The sequence below is a fragment of the Cetorhinus maximus genome, chromosome 4, assembly GCF_964194155.1.
Source record: "Cetorhinus maximus chromosome 4, sCetMax3.hap1.1, whole genome shotgun sequence".
In the NCBI taxonomy this organism is placed as follows: domain Eukaryota; kingdom Metazoa; phylum Chordata; class Chondrichthyes; order Lamniformes; family Cetorhinidae; genus Cetorhinus; species Cetorhinus maximus.
In genome coordinates, this window is record NC_135882.1 from 20047219 (window position 1) to 20070728 (window position 23510).

Sequence of the window (23510 nt, forward strand, 5' to 3'; positions counted from 1 at the left end):
ATTTGCAATTCTCCTATAATAAGGGTCATAATTTAGGAGACACACAGCAGCCCATAATGGGCCCAGACCTCAGTACATGTCTATCTTAGTCAGCCTCCTGCAGTCGTGGCTGTGGTGAGAAAAGACAAACTGTAAGTACCACTCAAATATGGTATAAGACTTCACTGTGACAAAAAACAAAAAAAAAGTTTGGAAGTGTCATATGGCTCATACTCTGAAGTGCAGAAGCCCTTTAGTAATTGTTGGATGTCAATCATGTTATCTATTGCTTATCATTTGTCAACAGTTTTTATATCTCCTATGGAAAACAAGCATTTTCATGATCATTGGTATGTGGATTAGACAAGAGATTAAGTCAGTAGTGTTTAGTATGATTGGCAAGTAAAACATAAGGGCCCAAAACTGAACCTTTGAATTGGACCCTTGCAAGGCAAACTTCACTCCTGTGCACTGACTTTAGTTTTTAGTCTTTCATGCATGATGCATGCATGAACAGGTGGAGAGAGCAGTTAATAAAGTGTATAGTATCCTGGGCTTTATTAATAGGGGCATCGAGTACAAGAGCAGGGAGGTTATGCTGAATTTATATAAGACACTTGTTAGACCTCAGCTATAGTACTGTGTACACTTCTGGGTGCCTCATTATAGGAAGGACGTGAACACATTGGAAAGAGTGCAGAAGAGGTTTACAAGAATGGTTCCAGGGATGAGAAACTTCAGTTATGAAGATAGATTGGAGAGGTTGGGACTGTTCTCCTTGGAGAGAAGAAGGCTAAGAGGAGATTTGATAGAGATGTTCAAAATCATGAGGGGGCTGGACAGAGTAGATAGGGAGAAGCTGATCCCGCCCGTAAAAGGATCAAGAATGAGAGGGCACAGGTTTAAAGTGATTTGCAAAAGAAGCAAATGTGATGTGAGAAAAATCTTTTTCACTCAGCGAGTGGTTCGAATCTGGAATGCACTGCTTGGAAGTGTGGTGGAGGCAAGTTTAATCGAGGCATTCAAGAGGGCTTTAGATGATTATTTGAACATAAACAATGTGCAAAGGTACTGGGAAAAGGCAGGGCAACGGCACTAGGTCATAATGCTCATTTGGAAAGCCGGTGCAGACATGATGGGCTGAATTCTGTGCCTTTAAAATTCTGTGATTCTGTGCATGCACTAACAGAAGGTTCCAGAATGTATTTTTCTCAATTTATCCCCTCTCTTGGGTTCCTTGCACTCCTGAACATTCGTTGGTCAAGAAGATGGGAAACTAACCTCTTGCATGCTTCTACCATGTTGCTGTCTAACGAACAATTTGAATGAGTGTGAGAGTGGGCCATGGTTCATTTTTCCTTACTCTTTGCAGGGAAGTATCTGGTTTTGGGTCATGGTCTTCTCATAACGTTGCAGTCTGTAAGGTTTTTGAATTTCAGTGATCTGCACAGAGACCAATTACATCTGGTGGCATTGGAATTGAATCTCACCCGAATTGGAGGTAATCTCAATGCTGCACTGACTGCACACGCTGGACAAGGTTGGGGGCAAGACCATGGGAAAATGGTCCCGGGAGGCACTAAGATTGATTGCCTCGGATACCAGCCGAGACCTTGACCAGAGTCCGGGTGGAGGGGGCAATCGGAAGCAGTCCGAGTGGTTGCTATCAGTTACCCGCAAGTTTAATGTGGACCCAAGATGGCACTTCTGCTCTTCCTAGCTCCACAATAAAGCAAGTAAAAAGAAGATTAAAACTTACTTTTCCAGAGGCAACCTCAAGGTGTCCCTTTAAGGACTACAGTGAACATGCTTTGGTTAGTTGTTCACAAATTTTCAAAGGGGCTTCAAAGAAGTGCCGGCCTCCCTGTTTGTATTTTCATGTGCTGCATAACCATGTAAGAATATTTATTAACATGTTGGTGGCACATTTCTGCTGAAGAACGAGAGCTTGCAAGATATTTAGGTGACTATTTTGCACCTGTATAATGGACGCAGTGCCATCAAATTTCTAGGCCGGCATCCTTATGGAAAGTGGCTATATTTACAACAGAAACTTACTAATCATAGAGACAACTAAAACACAGATAGAGCCATTGCATTCTGATGCGGGAATCGTGAGAACTCACCAGATTTCGGGAAGTCACTGACATAATCAACATCTCACTGTTTTATGACACAGCATGTTGGAGTTCCTATGTGCTCTAGTACATAATATCCCCTTCATGACATTTGTTCTTTCATTGAAGCTTGAGCTCTAGTACAGATCCTGATGAGGAGGGGGAGGCAGGTTATTGAATACCTGAGGAGCCAGCATTCTTCAAAGTAAATAGCCTTTACTGGCACTTCTCACCAGGTTAGAGCTGGTGACGCATTGGCACAATTATCTATTGTATCAACTTCACTTGGTCTTCATCATATTTCTGTTGCATTCCTCATCTGCCAAATATGAAGGATACATATGACGGTTAGTTATGTTTATGGTAAGAAACTAAGGAAAGTGAATTTCCTATGAGCCTGATTGTGTCTCACAAACCTTTCCTTGGGCATTTTTGGAATTAGCGCTCTGAGTGCCCCTGGTCACGTCACCAATAGATCTTCAATCTGCTTTCTTCTCCCAAAATTTGACCTTAGAATCTTTCACCCTTGTCCTTGCATTTTTCTTTTGGGCCATTTTGTCCTTCTATTCTAAAAACATCAATCTCTAGCTGAGGCATAGTCCCCCGATGTTGGTTCCCCAAGTGTCCAGTGTCCACGTGTAAGCCATGATAGTTACGGTCAACAATTTATTACAGGGGGGAATCACAGTCAAGCCCAATTGTTTCCTTACTTAAAGCTAATTCGCATGCATTTCTAGCAAAGCTAGATGGTGATCAGGAATACAGACACAATTATAAGCTTTTTATTCTGGGTATAGCTCTGGTGAATCTTCACTGAACTTTTTTCTGTGGCTCTAATGTCCTTCATACAATAGAATGTCCAGAACTGCATGGAATACTTGGGTCTGCTTCAACTATAAAACTTGCACAAACGACAGAAGTATTGTCTGTTCAATCTTTAAATTATAATTGTAGGCCACGTCACTCAAAGTGCTGTTCACATAGAGTTCCTATTTATTTAATGGTGTATAAGGGTTAATGAGAATATGTTAGTACAAATGGCTTTCTACAATTCTGAGGGTATAAACACTTAAAAGTTTTCACGGGAAAAACTAGGCTATTTGGGTTTGGTCCAGGAAATCTAGTTTGCTTGTCTGACAGGTAACAATTACAGGGTAATAGTTTGCCTTAAAGGAATGTGGCTGATTGGGGCCCAGTCCCAGAGGGATCTGGTTTACCTGTTAGCAGGTGGAGTCTGCACATTTAAGGTAAGTAGGTACACACAACATTCCACAGAATCAATTTACTGTTCAAGGCACAAGAATGACTGCAGGGTACATAGGGGTTGGCTGAAATAAGGATTGCTAGAATTTAATTTTCAACTTTAGACTGATTCAAAAGGGTGAATACTTAATTACTACAAGCACTATATCTGACATGTAAACTCATCCTTTACAAATTAGCACTCGAGAAACTCTCCAAGATATGCAGTTTAATTTGAAAATATAGAAAATTTTCTATACAGTGAACAAAGCATAACCCTAAATGATTTGGGTGTGCTTTTCAAAAGAAAACTTACTCTGTTTTGGATCGTTTGTCCCTGTTACAAAATAAACATGTGGGTGCTGCAAAATGGCTGCTTTGCATAAGAACAGTCAAACCAACTATATAAATTAAGCACACCGCATGCAAAGTTTAGTCTAGTAAGTCTTGTTGTGTGAAATTCATTGTACAATATGAAATATGAAAGCTTTTAACCCAACAAAAAAACTTAACAAAAATCTAATAAGTAGGAAGTCAATGCCTGCTTCCTCCCCCATCAAGAAAAAGAAAGAATTGTTACCTCTTCGGTTAAAGGTTAAGCTCTTGCTTTTTGTCTTAATCTTCTGATGAGGTTCCCGAGCCATATACTCCTGCACTCTCTTCTTCCATTTGAATGTTTTCTTTGCTGATTTCCACATGGAATGTAATCTAAAATTTATTTTCAGGATATGTGATTATTGTTAGGTGTTTATAGTTTACAACATCTAGAGATGGAGGGTATAAGCAAAAATAAAAGCATGGATTTCTAAAAGGAAGGTCATATTTAAGGGAGAACTGGTGTCCTCCAGGGATCTAATGCGGGACCACTGTTGTTCACGATATGAATAAATGACTTGGACTCAGAAATTGGAAGTATTCTATCAAAGTTTGCAAATGATACCAAATTTTACGGTATAAATAATAATGTGGAAGTGTGCACTAAGGGCGGAATTTTACAGCCCTGTGTAGGGGTGGGGCTGGAAAATGCAGCAAGCTGTTCAAAAGTCCATTGACTTTGGTGGGATCGGAAAATCCCGCCGGTGGGAGGGGGCGTAAAATTCCGCCCTAAATGTATAGGAAGTACAGGTTTGCAAAGTGGGCTGAAAAATGGCAAGTGAAATTCAATACAGTGAAACATGAGGTTGGTTCATTTTCATTGAAGGGATAAGCTGTACCTTGGAATGCAAGAAATTAAATGGGATCTGGGAATACAGGTAAATAAATCTCCGACGTAGGTAAGGGCATAAAATGTGGAAACAAAGTACTGGGATTAATTTTTACAGGAATAAGACACAAAAACAGAAAGTTAATGTTAACTTTACGTAGAATCTTGGTTAGGTACATTTGGAGTGCCATGAACAGTTTTGGAGGAAATGCTAAAAATATTTACAAGCATGTTACCAGAATTAAGAGGACAAGGTTAATAGGAAAGGTTGAGCAGGATGTGATCCTTTTCTCCAGAAAAGAGTAGACTAAGAGAAGGGACTTGATCAAGGTCTTTAAAAATATGAAGGGATTTGAGAAAAATAAGGACATAATAAATAAGAGCAGCAGTAGACAGTACAACTCCTTGAGCCTGCTCCACTATTCAATATGAGCATGCTGATCTTCTGCCTCTGATCGACTTTCCCGCCTGCTCTCCATATCCCTTGATTGCTTGAGAGATCAAAAATCTGTCTATCCCAGCCTTAAATTTACTCAATGATGGAGCACCCACAATGCACCAGGGTTGACAATTCCAAAGATTCACAACTCAGATATCAGAGTGAAGACATTTCTCCTCATCTCAATCCTAAATGATCAACCCCTTATCCTGAGATTGTGCCCAGGTTCTAGTTTCTGCAGCCATGGAACACAACCTACGAGTGTCCAGCCCGTCAAGCCCGATCTGAAACTCCTAGCCAGCCCCAGAGGGCTGGTAAAATCCAGTCCTGTGATATTCTAAGGGGAGAAGTTTCTCCCCGTTGGGGTGGTTGGCCACCCGCGATTGGCTGCGTGCTGCCATTTTACGTGGGCAAACCAATTAATGCCCGCCCAGTGTGACGCGCACCCGGAACTCCCTGTGTGGGCGGGAGGACTAGGCTGGGTCGGGGCCTGCGCTCTTATGCACATACACTCGAAAGAGTGCAGAAATCCCCTTGAGGCACAGAGCTGTCTCATGGAGATCAGCTTGATATGTAAAAATTTAAATAAAGAGAAAAACATTTTTAAGACATGTCCCCTCATGTGACAGTGTCACATGAGCTGGGACATGTCTATGAATTTTTTTGAAAAATTTTATTAAAGCGTGAAAACCCTCATGAAACCTCATCTCGCCCATGGATGAGGTTTCATGATAAATGCGAAGGCTGCCTGGGCTCTTCGCCTGCCCACCAACCTTAAGGTCGGACAGGCAGCTCAGTTAATTATTTCAGCTGGAATTTAAATGGCCTTAATAGGCCTTTGATAGTTCGGTGGGCGTGCAGCCGACTCCGGTGCGCACCCGCCCAACTCAAGATCCGAATGACGCGCGGTGACATCAGGACGCACGCCCAACGTCACCATGTGGCATTTTATGTGTCGGCAAGCGGGCCCCACCCCCGCTCGCCGACCTGAAGATTCTGGCCCAAATGTATTGCTAAGATTTCCTTAATAACAGATTGCAGCTTTTGTCCGATGACAGATGTCAGGCTAATTGGCCTGTTTTCTCTCTTCCTCTTCTTTTGCATAGCAGTGTTACATTTGCTAACTTCCTAACCTGCTCGGACCGACTTAGAATCTAGCAAGTTTTGGAAAATTATAATCATTGCATCCACTAACTTTACAGCCACCTCTTTTTGGATTCTAGGATGTAGGTCATCAATTTCTGGGGATTTATTAGCTTTTAGACTCTTAAGTTTCTCCAATATTTCTTCTCTGCTGATATTAATTACCTTACTTATCATCCTCACTCTTATTAGCTCTTTGGTTACCCTCTTCCCTCTTTTTCTGGTATGTAATTTTGACATCTACTATAAAGGCAGACAAAATTGGGCTGATTCTTTGTGGGGTCAGGCCGACTCCACAGGCCTTTCAAAAATGGTGGGCAGAACCCTGATGCAGAAGTCCTGCCCCCATTTCCGGCAGATCCCTTTTTTGCCTGCAGGGTAAGGGGGCTGGGCATGAATCATGCAGGCAGGAAACCCGAACTCAGCAGGGCCATATGAAATTAGTTCCAAGTGCAAACAGACCCCATTTTGGCTGTTCCAAGGGCCTTATCGCACAATGTGAGAGTCACAAATTGATGGAGGAGAAATAAATGCTCTTGAAGGGTGGATAAGATATGTTTAAATGTCATGGTCTGAAATTATTTAAATCCCTAGCCCTTTAAACATTAAAAAAACAGGCTACAACTGTAAGAGTAAACACACACTGCTGCAGTGGATTGACAGGCCATCAGATGTAGCTTAGATAAAACCATTACCATCTGTTCCTGCAGTTTCATTAGACTTCAACTGACATTCCTCAAAGACTGTTATACAATTGAGCCCATTATGAATGTTTAGCTGAGTTTCACAAGCTCAAAAACTGCTTATCCTAGCATGGGACTCAGCTAACATTTTGATTGCGTTTTAAGATACTATTAAAGGATTAGCTGTCTTTGATATGGTAAGTGAATAGAACTTTGTTTTTACAATGGATTGACCAGGGGTGATTTAAAACCTTTGAATAGGTTTCATGAAAGAGTTTTTTTCAGTGTCAATTCTCTTGTGAGAGCTCTCTTGGATTGTTAGAAGTTTTTTTTTTGATCTCCACATGGCTCCTGTGGTCTTCGCAGAGTGGATACTGGGTGAGTGGCTATGGAGGTGGCATGGGGGTGGGGGGCATGAGTTGGCATTGGAGTGAGGGCTAGAAGGTCTAACTGCCTTTTATAGAACTAAACCAAACTGCATCCAGAGGCAGCACACCAAACTCACTCATGCCCTGCCCCCGCAGTGAAAATCGTGCATGTGGGGTCAGTTCCATGGAGACAGATCTGCCATGTCAGGAAATTTCCCGACTCAAGCTTCCTACCTCCATGGTGAAAATCCAGCCCAAAATATTTGTTCAACATGTCTGCCATTTCCTCATTCCCCATTATAATATCACTTGTCTATGCCTCTAAGGAACCAACATTTAGTTTAACTACTCTCCTCCCTTTTATAAATCTGTAAAAGCTCTTGCAATCTGTTTTTATATTGCTGGCTAGCTTCCTGTCATTCTATTTTTTTCCCTTTTTATCCACTTTTTGATCATCCTTTGCTGGTTTTTAAAACCTTCCCAATGTCATAAAAGAACCTTTAAACATGAGCGACCATAATATGATAAAAATTTTAAATTATGTTTGAAAGTGAGGTAGTTCAATCTGAAGCCAGAGTATTAAATTTGAACAAAGGAAATTCTGAAGTTATGAGGGGAAAATTGGCTGAGATGGATTGGGAAAATATATAGGCAATGGATAGTCTTTAAATAATTATTACGCAGATGACAGCAATTATACATTCCTTTAAGGCACAAAAACCAAAAAAAAAGAAAAGTCAGTCACCCAGGCTAACATGGGAAGTTAAGGATTTTATAAGATTAAAAGAAAAAGTCTATAAAGTTGCCAGAAATAGTAGTAAACCTGAGGATTGGGAGGATTTTAGAATACAGCAAGGGAGGACCAAGAAACTGATAAAGCAAGGGAGAATAGAATATGAATGTAACCTAACAAGAAACATAAAAACGGACTGTAAAAACTTCTATAGGCACGTAAAAAGAAAATGTTTGGTTAAGACAAATGTGGGTCATTTACAGGCAGAGTCAGGAGAATTTATAATGGTGAATAGAGAAATGGCAGAGAAGCTAAATGATTACTTTGTGTCTGCCTTCACTAAGGAAGATACAGGAAATCTCCCAGAATTAGAGATTGAAGGGACTAGGAAGAAGGTGGAATTGAAGGAAGGTTGTGTTGGAGGAATTAATGGGACTGAAGGTGGATAAGTCCCCGAGGCCTGATGACCTACATTCCAGAGTGTTGAAAGAGGTAGCTAAGGAGATAGAGGATGCATTGGTGATCATCTTTCAAAATTTTATAGATTCTGGAATGATGCCTGCAGATTGGAAGGTAGCAAATGTCACTACAGACCTGTTAACCTGTTTCCCTAGTAGTAGGGAAAATGCTAGAATCTATTATAAAGGATGTGATAAATGGACACTTGGATAACGATGATCTGATTGGGATCAACATGGATTTATGAATGGGGAATCATGTTTGAAAAACCTGTTGGTTTTTTTGAGGATGTTACTAACAGAAATAATAAAGGGGAGTCAGTGGATGTAGTATACATAGATTTTCAGAAGGTATTTGACAAAGTCCCCCACATGAGGTTGGTTAGCAAAATTGAAGCACGTGGGATCAGAGGCAATATACTGGCATGGATTAAGGATTGGCTAACGGGCAGAAAACAGTGGGAATAAATGGGTCATTCTCACATTGGCAGTGGGGTACCGCAAGGATCAGTACTTGGGCCCCAGCTGTTCACAATATATATCAATGATTTGGATGTGGGGACCAAATGTAATATTTCCAAATTTGCGGATGACATAAAGATAGGTGGGAATGTGTGTCATGAGGAAGATACAAAGTGGCTTCAAGAAGATTTGGACAGACTTAGTGAGTTGACAAGAACATGGCAGATGGAATATAACATGGAAAAATGTGAGGTTATCACTTTGGTAGGAGGAACAGATGCACAGAGGTATTTCTTAAATGGTAAGAGATTAGAAAGTGTAGATGTACAAAAGGACCTGGGCGTCCTCATCAATAAGTCACTGAAGGCCAACATGCAGGTGCAGCAGGCAATTAGGAAGGCTAATGGTATTTTACCCTTTATCGCAAGAGGATTTGAGTGCAGGAATAGTGAAGTCTTGCTTCAATTGTATAGAACCTTGGCTAGACCACATTTGGAATACTGTGTGCAGTTTTGGTCCCCTTACCTTAGGAAGGATATTATTGCTATAGAGGGAGTGCACAGAAGGTTCACCAGGCTTGTTCCCAGGATGGCGGGACAATCCTGTGAAGATAGAAAGGGGAAACCGGGTCTGTATTCGCTAGAGTTTCAAAGAATGAGAGGCGATCTCATTGAGACCCACAAAATAATTAAAGGATAGACAGGGTAGATGCAGGCAAGATGTTTCACCTGGTTGGGGAATCTAGAACCAGGGGACACAATTTCAAAATAAGGGGGAAGCCACTTAGGACTGAGACAAGAAGATTTTTTTTAGGGTTGTGAATCTTTGGAATTCTCTACCCCAGAGGACTGTGGAAGCTCAGTATTTGCATGTAAGGTAGGTAGAGATTGACAGATTCTAAATGCCAATGACATAAAGAGATAAGGGGATAGTGTGGGAAAAGGGTATTAAAGTGGGTGATCATCCATGATCATGTTGGATGGCGGAGCAGGCTCAATGGGCTGAATGGCCTACTACTGCTTGTGATGTTTGTGCTTAACGTTTATGATTTTTTTGTAAAAGGACATTTTAGTTAAAATGCGTTACATAAAAAACCTGCTAGTAGAGTGTGCTAAGTCCCGGATGTATTGCCCTCTGGTATAGAATAAGGAATAAAGGAACCTTCTGTTCTTTCACACAGGAAGCTGGGGTTCAAAAGCAGATAGCTGTGTGTGTGTGTGTGTGTAGTCTTAATTGTTAAGAAGTGACAAAGTACTTCACTGCTCCTATGTTCCCAATACCCAGGCTTACTACCATTCTTCATAACATTGTTAGTCTCTTCTTTTAACTTCCTTAGTGAACAATGGAAGGATCTTTCTCGCTGAGCTTTTGTTTGTTAATTGAATATATTTTTGTTGAACATTTTGAATGTTTTCCTTAAATGTTTTCCACCGTTTATTTACCGCCATACCTGTTAGTTTGTTTCCTCAATCAACCTCAGTGAGTTCTCCCCTCATACCAATGTAATCGGCTTTGCTTAAACTTAAGATTATTGTTATGACTAGAGTATGATGCCTGCAAACTTAGTATAGAATTCGTCTGTATTGTCATTTTTGCCCACGGGATCTTTTACTATGAGACTACTATTTAAACCTGCCTTATTACACAATACTAGATCTAAAATAATTTTATCTCTAGTTGGTTCCACAACATATTGCTCCAAGAAGATGTCATAAAAGCAGTGTAACAAACTTCCAGGCCACTTTTGCCAACTTGATTTGTCTAGTCCATCAGAAGATTAAAGATCCCATGATTATTACATTGCCTTTGTTATAAGCTCCAATTATTTTTGATTAATGCCCTGACCAACAGCATTGCTACTGTTAGAGGGCCTATAAATGACTCCCACCAGCTTTTTCTGACCTTTGTTATTCCTAATCTCCACCCACGCTGGTTCCACTTTCTGATCTCCTCAGCAAAGATCCTTTCTTACTGCTGTCCTCATGTCATCCTTTACTATCTGAGCCACTTCCTTTTCTATTCTGCCAGTCTTTTTGAAATATTGTGTACCCTGGGATGTTTATTTCCCAACCTTGGTCACCTTGTAACCATGACTCTATAATGGCAATCAGATCAAAGACATTTACTTCTATTTGTGCCGTTAGTTTGTCTATTTTATTAGAAAATTCCGCATGCTTTGTGCATTCAGCTAAAGAGCCATTTTGTTAAAAATAGCAGCAGAGGAAATTTTCACAATTATTTTTATGATGTTGTTAAGAGATATCTAGCAACCAGAGTACTCCTTATTCCTGGTGAGGACCAGGTCAAACTCATCAGTATTTCCTCCTACAGTCAAGTATTGTACCAATATCAATGCCAATGGTCACACATGGCAAATTGACAGAGGGTGTCCAAAATCCTGATATGTATTCTCATTGTGCAAAGAATTCACCGGTTCCTACAATATACCCTCACATCCCAGCGTGAGTCATTAGCTACAAGAAAGGTGAAAAAAATAGAAGAAAAACCCTGAGTAGAAAATGATGCAGCAACACTGATTTCATGTGTTGGAGGTCAGGTTTACTGAATAGCAACTAGGCTTCACTTTTACTGGTCTGGGGTGTGGTATATGAGTGACTATGAATGAGAGGGAACACTGTAAAAGTAAAATTCTCTTTGCGCTACACACTTAATCTTTTCTAATACTTTTTTTTTGCTGATAGTCAAAAGGGGACAGAAATTGGTCAATTATCTTTTATCTTCTGATTTTAAAGGCTTGATTTCTTCTGACATAATGAAATTGTAAATCTATTTCTTACAAATACATTGTTGGATCTTGCTGTGCATAAATTACACTTCAAAAAGTACTTTACTTAATTCTCTTATTTTGCCTGGAGTGCTGTTTTGACCTCCAGTCTAATGTGTCACGGCCAGCCACTGCTGTTGGGCCTTGTTAAAGGCCTATCATTGCCTCAGGTCTAATAAGTAAAATGTTTCAAATGGCTTCCTTCGTCAAACATTACCGGTGACAGAAATATTATACAGCAATGTCTAGAATGGTTTGTGCTGTTACAATGTAAACTTAAAGTAGTAACTTCCTCTCAATCAGGATACTGTGGCAAAAGTTACTATCTTTCTTGTGCATGGTCTTTATGACACAAAGTCTGGATTATATAGGCAGACCCATTTTCAGCATCTGTTGGCACATCATTGTTTGGGCTTAATGACTAGGTGGAGAAGCAGTAGCCTGTGGTGATTATTGCTGATTGTTATTGGTGATAGAAGAATGTGGTGGTGATTTGTGTAGCCACTGAATTGATCTGCAATAATTACTGGTCTGGTCCAAAGGCTAACAGCCCATCACTGCTAATTTAGACCCTAAGGCAACTTGGGTTTTGGGTATGAGGAACATTTGGAATGTCTCATTGATAATTCTATTCTATGCTAAGCAATGCTAAAGAGACCTGAATCCCCTTAGCTTCCGCTTCTGCAGTTTGTCTCTATACTCCTTCCCTTTTTTCTGTACCCGACTCGTAGGCACACTTAATGTTTGAATGTTTAATTTATTTACTGAGTACAGCCCCAGAGCCTCCCAGAATTCTGTTTTCCTGTTTTTATGCTTAAAAGTTCACAATAGAAGCCTGAATGTTCCATAAATCCTGTTGGCGAGGCGTGGTGATGCTCTCTGATGTCCTGACACCACCAAGTGCAAATCCAGGGAGCCACAAATCTTGTTTTTGTTAAATGTATTTTTTTTTTTAAAAATTGATCATAACCTATAGCAGATTTTCAAATTTGAACAAAGTTTGGCATATGGGTTTGTGTCCCAACGAAGGTGATATACTGAGCCCTGAAATTTCTCTCAATAGGCCTGCACACCCCCACACATATATACACACACACATATATATGTAAGATTACCAGGGACCTTTGGTAATAAGAATAATAACAATAATAAATTAAAATTGAAATGCCTCCAGAGTTTAGACTTTGGGTGGTCAATGGGTGGGGTGTGTTAGTCAGGCGCCTAACTGGTTGTGAAGTGCCCTCCGTGATTTTGAAGCTCCAGCCTCATTTACATTCACAAGGCATCTCGACGCAGTTTGGCGGGTTCAGCACAGGATAATGGGCAGGACCGTCAGCGGCGGCCCAGTTGATTTGTAGGCCTCAAGGCTACCGACCCCATTTTGAGGTCATTCCAGCTCCATTAACACCAGCCAAGGCCACTCAAAATCAACCCTAGTGTGTGCTGGCAAGCTACTCACTAGAATCTGAGCAATGCGGGTGTGTCTGACATGAAGAAGCAATGGTAGGCATTTGGCCCTCCAGGGGTGTGCGGCCTGCACATGATTGCCAATAGAGAACTATGTTAAAGAGATTGTTTAATGGTGTAAAATACTGCACTGAGGAGAGAAGGCCATGAATGTTGCAGTTGGCTTGCACAGAGTAAAGCAGTATCATCTGATTCTTCCAGCACAGGATGAAAAGCTGCTGTTTTAAGTGGCGGCCGTGGTGATCTTTTTATTGATCCGCCTGGTGCTAACAGCTTCCTGGATACTCTGTTGTGTTGATGGTATCCATAATAAACGATCACATTTCTTGCACCTACGTAAGACGATACATCTAGTTTACAGAATGTGGGCTGGCTGTGGCACAGAACAACAAAAGGTTTTTAGACTGAACTCTATACGTGCTCATTGTGCAGCACAGAGTTGCTGAAATGTGTGGTGATCATGAGTGAGAGAAAGGGAGCCCTCGAGCTGTGCTTTATTCTCCAGTTTTCCTCACCCAGTTTAGTTCCTGTGCTGAATTCCTCCCCCATCCCAAAAAACCTCCCAACCATGTCCCACCCCACCCAGCGTGCAGTGAGGGGTTCCTACTTCTTAAAAATGTATTCTTTCATGGGATGTGGGGACATCACTGGCAAGGCCAGCATTTGTTGCTCATCCCTAATTGTCTTGAACTGAGTAGCTTGCCAGGCCATTTCAAGGCAGTTAAGACTCAATCGCAACGCTGTGGGTCTGGAGTCACATGTAGGCTAGATAAGGATGACAGATTTCCTTCCCTGAAGGGCACTACTGAACCAGATGGGTTTTTTTAAAAACAATCAATGATAGTTTCATTTCACCATTACTGATTATTATTCTAGATTTTATTAATTGTATTTAAATTCCACCAGCTGCCATGGTGGGATTTGAACCCATGCCCCCAGAGGATTAGCCTGGGCCTCTGGATCACTAGATTTGTGATGTTACCACCCACTGCCATCACATCTTCATCTAACTGGCTATTATTGTGTGTTAAAATTATGAAAATATGAACAGGTGTAGACCACTCAGCCCCTCAAGCCTGATCAATCAGAACATGTCTCATCTGTATCGTCACCCCCATCTAACCCTGCCCCCCATTTAATGCCCTTGCCAAGAAAAATATTTCAATCATATGAAATTTTGAAATTTTCACTGAAAATCTGTCATTTTAAAGTTATGCTTCCTTGTTCTGAAGTCCCTCACCCGTGAACATATTGGCCCAAATCTTTCAGTCAATGGATCATTGGAGATCGATGTACGATTAAAGATGCGCATCAGGACCTATGTGGGAATTGTCCAGGAAGCTTAAACTTCCAATAGGCAATTCCCCTGGTGTCCGGGACCACCACCACCTCCCCCCGCACCCCACCCACGAATGTCTCTGACTTGGGACAGATCTATGGTACTTACCTGGATAGTTACCCAGAAAATGTTAGACAGATTAAAACCTGGTCTAACACCTAGGTAACTCCACAGCCAACCCTCCCAATCAGAAACCCCTGACCACCTGACTACCCCCTGACCTCCCCAAATACTCCCTCTGACCACCTGACTGCCCTCCTGACCACATGACTAACCCCTGAACCGACCTGACTAACTCCTCTGACCAGACTACTCACTCATCCACCTCAGCCCCCTTACCACTCCTCCACCTGCCCCATCACCCTCCTACTCACCTCACCCACCCACTCACCGACCTACCCACCCCACCCTCCTACCCAACTACCCATTCACTCACTCACCAACTCAATTATTCACTAACCCACATTCATTCGTTAAAAGACTGGACCTCTAAATTCTAGGCATTGTCTGATCATTCATTAAGGGTTGTGCCCTCTGCATTGATCCTCTTTGCAGGTCTCTGCGTGGATCCCTGCAATGAGAGTTCTACTGGTTGCTGCTTCAGAAGTTTGGCCTTTATAAACTTAACCAGGTAAATGCGCAGGTTTCTGTCTGGTTAGCGTTGAATGTAGCAGTTCCAACACTGATCAGAAGATATGGGCCAGTTTCTCCTTCTCTATTATTTCAAATTCTTTCAGACATCTCAAGTAGATTACCCCCTTATCTCCTATACTCAAAAAGAATACAAATCGAGTCCATGCAACCTGCCCACATAATCTAATGCTTTTAGCCCCAATATCATTTGCTACCCTCTATAAATATGTGCACATCCAGAACTCTATTGCTCATACCCTGACTTGAACCAAGTCATGTTCCCCCACCACCCGTGCTCACTGACCTACATTCCCGATCAGACAATGCCTCAATTTTAAAATTCTCAACCTTCATGGCCTGTCCCTCCCTATCTCTGTAATCTCCTCCAGCCCTGCAGCAATCTGAGGTATCTGCGCTCCACTAGTTCTGGTCTCTTGTGCACCCCCCCGATTTTAATTACTCCTTCATTGGTGGCCATGGCTTCAGTTGTCCGGGACTTAAACTCTGGAATTCTCGTTCTAACCCTTTCTGCCTCTCAACCTCTCTCTCTCTCCCCCTTTCAGCCTACCTCTTTTTCCAAGCTCTTGGTGTTCTGTTCCATAGTTCAGTAGCAAATTAAGATTGACAATGCTTTGATGAAGTGCCCTTGGGGCATTTTACTATGTTAATGGTGCTATGTAAATGCGGGCTGCTGCTGTTAAACCCACACAGCGGACTGTGAAAAGAAAAGGGGAAATACAACAAAAAAAGAGAAACGAAAGAAAAAAGGAAGAAACCACTAGGAACAAAAAGAGAATAATTATTTGATCCCATTAGGCCATTCGTCGTAGCCTGTGTGACAGTTGAAGATTAATGCTTTCTGCAACATTCCCCTTTGTAACATGAGGCAACAACAAAGGTGTGTGCATGACTGAAACTGCTACACCAAGGATCTGACCAACCTCGATAGCTCTGGGTGCAGGTGTAAATTTCAAACGGGTTTGATGTCATTTGCAGCCATTTTCCAGCAGCACTTAAAATTCTGCTCAAAGGAATCCAAATAAGGGCGACATCAGAGAGTATGGCAAACGCATGGCTGCATAGAAAAGGGAGCTTCAATCCATTCTGGGTCTATCCCATCCATACAAATAGTCTTTACATGCTTTCCCAAAACGGTATCTGCCTTGGCACAGAATAATTTGTAAGATCCGACGATCAGTATAGACAAATGCTGTTAAACAGAAAGCAGCTCTGGCTTCTTCATTTATAAGGTCAGGATGAGAAAATTGCTGTTTGTGTTGTCTCATAGCTGTACCAAAACACTCCCATGCTATAACTGGAACCTATGGCTTATTTAAGGTAGTAAATAGCACGTTTGCTGAGTCTTCTATATCATGTACTTTTAAAATATTATTATTTGTCATCCACTTTTAAAGTCTTATTGGTCTAATTCGCGCCTTTCCTTGTCACCTGCCTTTCTCTTCTCCAGACTGCTTATAGGGGTACAGTTGCATGGGCAGCAGTCAGTCAGCCCCCAGTTTCTCATCTACACGACCATTATCCGTGTGTGAAACTTGATAATAACCATTGTCAGGTCATCTGATCGGAGAAGATATCACAGCTGAAACTCATTCATACATCCATAATCCCAGCATCAACTGATCGCATTCAGGATTCAAAACCTTAGCCAAATCACAATTGGTGTCGCATGATGCCCCTAACTAGCTGTGGTCAAATGTCAGTGTAGATTTGTTCAGCCTGGATGGAAAATGTGATAGCAAAATAGCTTGTGTTGAATCTATTTCAAGATACTAGGATTTTTATCAGGACTACAAGACTTAAATCAGAGATTTCCTTAATCCTCGTTCTCCAGTTGGAAGATAAATTTGCAACAGGTTGGGACTTAATGTGACAAAAGTATTACAAAGAGAGGCACAAATAAAAGAGTCAATTCAGCCCATGTAACTCATCCTTTCAGAGAAACCTATATTTCCCACACTTCAGCACCTAACTGCTTCTTAGTTGATTGTGGAACCTTTGCCTCCACATTCTACCCTGATGACAACTCCAAGTATGAATCACTAGGTGAAGAAGTACATCCTGACATCAGCCTTTAAGTTACTTTTTATGGTTTGTATCTATTTGTCCCACAGTTATGTCTTAGTTAATGTCCTATTATCTCTCCCATTCAAGGCTGAAGAGGCCTGGTTTGTCTGACCCTTCCTCAAAACTCAGCACTCTGACCATAAGATTCAACCTCATAGCTCTTCTTGACATCACTTCCAGATTTTGCAGAGTCCAATAATAAAGTGTTGAACTGATATATAACAAAAAAAAGATTGCTGGGAAAAGCAAAAGACAGATCATTGAGACCTTTACTTTTTAGTCCTGCTTTACTGCAGAAGCATTCCAATGAAGGATGTTACTCGTATCCAATGCACAGACTGGCATGATGTCAAGTTTTTGTTGATAATGCTCTTTTGAAATACCTTGGGACATTTAGTACTTTGATGACACTATGTAAATGCAAATTGTTGTTGAATGATAAGAAAGTTCCTTCTAGAGTTTATAAAGTGGAGAACATTACAGACAATTAGTGAAAATAGGGAAAGGTCTTAATTAATTTATACAATGTGAGGTGGGTCTAGATTTGTACTGAAACTAAACTAAAACTAAACTCAGGCATTCAGGGTGGAAAGTTGCAAGGCTTATCTCTAGAGATAAGGTTTGGATGATGGATTCAGCAATAGATGAGCCAAGGTGGTGGGCGGAGGGCGGGGGCGTCGTCTGGGGGTGGGTGGAGTCAGGTCGCGTTATAAAGGTGCAAATAAGCTTCTTATTGGCAGCTCAGACATGTGGTCAGAAGCTCAACTCCGTGTCAAATGTGACACCAAGGTTGCAAACAGTCTGGTTCAGCCTCAGACAAGTGCCAGGGAGAGGAATACAGCTGATGGCGAGGTAACAGATTTAATGGCAAAGACCGAAGAGATTAGCAGAACCAGAAATTCCTGCCCAAAGTCAATGGGCTTTTGGTTGCTCTCTAAATTTGCCACACCAATTCCCACCACTGATGGGACAAGAAAATCCTGGCCATTGATTTCTGTTCACCCAGTACTGGATGATTGAAAAGCAGTCTGACAGTTTAGAGACAGCAGAGGGGTAAGGAGAGATGGCTGTGAGGTAGAGCTGGGTGTCGTTAGCTTACATGTGCTATTTAATGGATATAATAGGGGTCTCATATGCCAGCTGGAGAGCCAGCAATAGCCCCGCATCACCACATTTCTGGAAGACCCACCAAATTAAGTGCAATCAGGCGGACTTTCCCTGGGAATATGGGCTCCGGGGTTGGAAATCCTGCCCTCTGAGAGCTGCTGACCAGAGGTCAGCAACTGTGCATTGCACCAGCCTGAGGCCCAGAGATCACCAAGGGCTTGTGATGTCAGGACAGGGGTCATGGGGGGCGGGTGAATTGGTATCAAGGGCAGGGGGTGGCTCTCAGCTGGGCCACCCCCCTCCTAATGCCAGGTCCTTTGATTCAGGCACTGAGTGCCTTCAAATGAGGGGACACTTCCAACTTCCTCCACCACCAGAAGTCCACAAGCAACCCCGACAGGGTTTCGCTTTTCAGACGCCCGCATGGCGAATCCTCCAACTGGAGCTGGCTGAAAGCCAGCAGCAGCAGGATGAGGCCCCTAAGTGGCCCAATTAATACTCACTTAGGGGCTTCAATGGGCAGCGGCGCTGGAAGACCATCCACGAGCCTTCCCACCCTAAACCTAATCGGGGCAGAGGCTAGAAGGTGGTGGGGTCCCCGCCTGCCACCTCCTGCCTGATTTAATGTCCACCCCACCACCAAACTCGCCGTTGGGGGAGCACATTATATTTTACCCCTGGAAACAGACGTTCTGTTTTCATACGATGTTGCCAAGGGGCATGTCGATGAAAAATAGGAGAAAAGTCAAGAGGTGGATTTTTATTGAAACTGAAGGGAAGATGTGAAATGTCACATTGTTTAATACCAACTACAGTGAAAAGTAAAAAAAGGAATTGTAAGATCAGGTTTACCTCATTAATGAAAAGATCTCTACAGGGAACATCTGAAGGCAAATTTGTCAGTTTAAAACTCAATTTTAAGGCAGAATATTAAGTAGGTTTTCTTTCCCTAAAGGAAGAGAGATGTAATATTTGCATAAAGTCCAGATTAAAAGCTCTTGGGATCATTATGTTATCACCATTTAAATCAGTTAAGTACACAGCTCAATTGAACTCGTTCCCAGACGCATTGTGGTTTTTTTTGTAGCCAGAAATAGAAGAGCCACTCAGTAGAGAATAACATATTGTGAATAGGGACATTATTACAGCCAGAATTGGGCTTAACCATGATGCCTGATGGTCAAATAGCCTGCCAATACACACAATCACTACTCACACATGAGTAAGATCTATTTCATTGTGGTAACAAAGGGTATATAATATCTGGCTAGGAATTAACACCTTCAAGACAGAATGGGAAGAGGGATAAATTGGCAAGAAAAAGAAATACAGCTTACGATCAAATTAATTTGATTTAAGGTATCAATCATATAATCTAACTGCAGTGGGTTTGTTTGACAAAAGTCATTCAGTGGTAGTCGTTCCTGTAGTGACAAACACAACTCTGACTGTAGTAAACGTAACCTCTCTTTTATTGTATACGACTGAATGACGGGTGAAACTGTGGAATTCGGAGGAGTAAAGGTCCTGAAATGGTCAAAAGTCCATCCTTTTTATGCATCTTCTCTCATGTAATATGTTGGCCATTTGCAACAGAATTCCGGCTTCCTACAGGACAGTTTGAATTGAATTAACCCAAATTCCTAAACCCCAGATGAAATAGTGTTAGGGGTTCAGAAAGCTATCCTTATGAACCAAAAATATCTGACATGTAATTGCACCCAACCCTAGTGTAAACCCATCAATGAAACTAACAGAACAAAAACAGAAAATGCTGGAAAAACTCAGCAGGTCTAGCAGCATCTGTGGAGAGAGAAACAGAGCTAACGTTTCGAGTCCGTATGACCCTTCTTCAGAGCTGAAGAGAAGTGGAAATGTGATAAAATTTATACTGTTTAAGGAGGGTGGGGCAGGTGGAGCTGGATAAAAGGCCAGCGATAGGTGGGGGCAAAGAAGGGATTGACAAAGATGTCATGAACTAAAGGACAAAGGGAGTGTTAATGGTAGTGGTTAGTGCTAAAAAAAAGGTGCTGATAGTGGCATTAAGGTAAGGAAGCAGAATGTGATTATAGCAGAACAAGGGTAGCATTGTGTGAAAGAACAACATGGAACAAGTAACAGGTGGCCCTGTAGGGGATGGGATGGTGGTGGGGAATAAAAAAGGATAGAAACTGGGATAGAACGGGGGATAAAAAGAGGGATAAAACCACGGATAAATGAATAAAAATAAAAAATAAATGGATAAAAAATAAAAATGAATGTAGAAAAAAAAGAGGTGAGGATGGAGGAGAGAGTTCATGGTCTGAAGTTGTTGAACTCAGCGTTAAGCCTAGAAGGCTGTAAAGTGCCTAATCGGAAGATGAGGTGTTGTTCCACCAGTTGGGCTTCACTGGAACATTGCAGCAGGCCAAGGACGGAGATGTGGGCATGAGAGCGTGGGCATTACAAGCCCACCGACTCCCAAAGCTACCTCGACTACAGGTCCTCGCATCCTGCTTCCTGTAAGGACTCCATCCCATTCTCTCCTGTTTCTCTCTCCACAGATGCTGTCAGACCTGCTGAGTTTTTCCAGCATTTTCTGTTTTTGTTTCAGATTTCCAGCATCCGCGGTATTTTGCTTTTACCTTAGTGAAACTTGGTTAAGTTGACCATTCAAAAACCAGAGGGCAGTCTACTTTGCAAATTGCCAGACTGAAATTGCCCGTTTCTGCATTCTGGCATCAGGTCACCCTCTTGCATCTTCAGATTGGTCTTTACATGTAGTCCATTCAGCCATTGCTAGTCACTCCAATGACTCTGATATAAAGATTGCTTTATTGGAGATACTGTTTCACTCCTGGTTTGTCCTCAGTCAGGGCAAGAGGTACGAAAATTAGCTTCAGGGTTGGGAAAGGAAATTTGGCAAGGCTCCCATTTATCTAGTGATCCCTGCCAGGATTTTACTGCCCCCTCCGCCTGGCGGGATATTACGGTCCCACCGAACTGAATGGAGATTTAAATGACTTGCTGCATCCAGGAGATGGGGGGGAGACACGCCTCAGCGGTGCCGTAAAATCCTGGCCCACATGTGTGGAGTAAGGACAGGATCAGGCTTGATGATTAAGTCTACCAGAGTTGAATCATTGAGTCCACCCCTTACTGTTGAGACGTACACACGAATAATGACTTATTTGGGTTAAGTATAGGGATGAGTGCAGTAACAATGTAGCCCTCCTAACACAATGCCTCTGCTGATATCTGGTAACTTAATGTGGTAAAGTGAAGTACCCTGTCCCTTTAAGAGAATGCAAGTGTACTGATCATGTGACAGCACTGACAAATCACTGTACAGCGTGGGCAACTGGGAACTGAAAGTCTAGTTCTGGAGGTTCCGGAGTGAGCACGTATGATCTGGTGTTCTGCCCTATGTCTCAATAAACCATCACTGTTTATTCTTACATCAGTCTCTCCCCATTATTGATTGCAAGCAGCAACTGAAGAGAACATAGGAAGACGTGCAATTAGAGTTCATTGACCAACAAACTCATTTACACAAGACATAAAACGTATATAGACCATAGATTGAATTTGGGATCCTCCTGGGCTGTATGTGAGGCAGTGACATTATCTTTGAACTGTTGGGGAAATTAAGCCAGACCTTTAATTCAATAGTTGGCCTGTTCTAAGATCAACAGATCTATGCCATTCTTTGACTGTTGCAACTAAACCATAATCTCATATATTAATGTCCTCTGCAATAATTTTTCTGACCAAACATTTTTCTAATGATTTTCCAAACAACAGGCTAAGACTAGGCCTGATCTCCCTTGACCTACCGAACAAAGGTAGCTTTCAAAATGAGTAACAACCTTACTCATCCTCCTTACTTTGCTCCTCATCTCATGGATCATCACATGATCTGATGAGAAATACTGTTGCTGATCTCAGATATTCTCAACCAGCGGAGGCATGTTTGGAAGATACATAACCAATGGGGAATATTCAGTTCCCATGGCAACGCTCCAGCAGCATTGAATATAACTTCTGTCCAACTTCTCAAAACATAAATTCAAATTTTTTCAGTGGTATATTATCCATTAATTAGGGGCTATGTTCCACTCAATTAATAATTTACTGCACAAAGACCATTCTTTCTTCAGATTTTAGTAACAAATTGAGTTTGCTCAGAATTTATTTTTTAATAAAGGTCAGTATATTTTAAAAAACATTAAATTTGTTTCACCATTGCCTTTCCAATTAGGTCCTATTGAGTTGGCTTAATTTTCTGCTCTAAATGCGTACTGATCCTAAATAACTAGGTAACTTTGCCACTAAGGGTTGAGAGAATGAGGGATTACTGTTCTTTGGGGAGAATTTTCTCCCGGTCAGGGGGTTGGGCGGGAGTGGGCGTGGGCGGGCACGTAGTCGATCGCCGCCCGCGATTGGCTACGTGCCACCATTTTGCGCGGGTGGGCCAATTAAGGCCCGCCCAGTGTGACGCGCACCCGGAAGCGCTGAGCACGCCCTGTGTGGGCCGGGGGAGTAGGCTGAGGTCTTTCGAAGAGCGCAGGATTCTCCCTGAGGCACAGAGCTGCCTCAGGGAGATCAGTTTGATATGTAAAAATTTAAATAAAGGGAAAAAAAAAATTTTAAGACATGTCCCCTCATGAGTTGGGACATGTCTATGAATTTTTCTGAAAATTTTTATTAAAGTTTAAAAACCCCTCATGAAACATCATCCCGCCCGTGGATGAGGTTTCATGATATATGCGAAGGCTGCCTGGGCTCTTCGCCTGCCCGCCAACCTTAAGGTCGGACGGGCAGCTATATTAATTATTTCAATTGGAATTTAAATGGCCTTAATAGGCCTTTGACAGATCGGCGGGCGCACAGCCAACTCCGGTGCGCGCCCACTGAACTCAAGATCTGAATGCCGCGCGGTGATGTCGGAACGCATGCCTGATGTCACCGCGCGGCATTTTACACATCGGCGAGCAGGCCCAGCCCCCCACTCGCCGACCCGAAGATTCTGGCCTTTGTGTAGCTGTAAATATAAACATGGCAAAGGCTGTGCAGTGACACAATGTTTTGGAGTTGAAAAAAACTTAGATGATTTATATGATGAGTAGAAGCTGCATACACAATGATTTTTTTCTCTCTCACGTTCCACAAACTCTCGGCTCTCAATCTACTGCACCGTTTCTGGTCTCTTTGCAGTTGGACTGGATCAGTTCCTAATTTTATGCCAACCCAATTCCATCACATCATCCAGTCATTTGGTCCATTG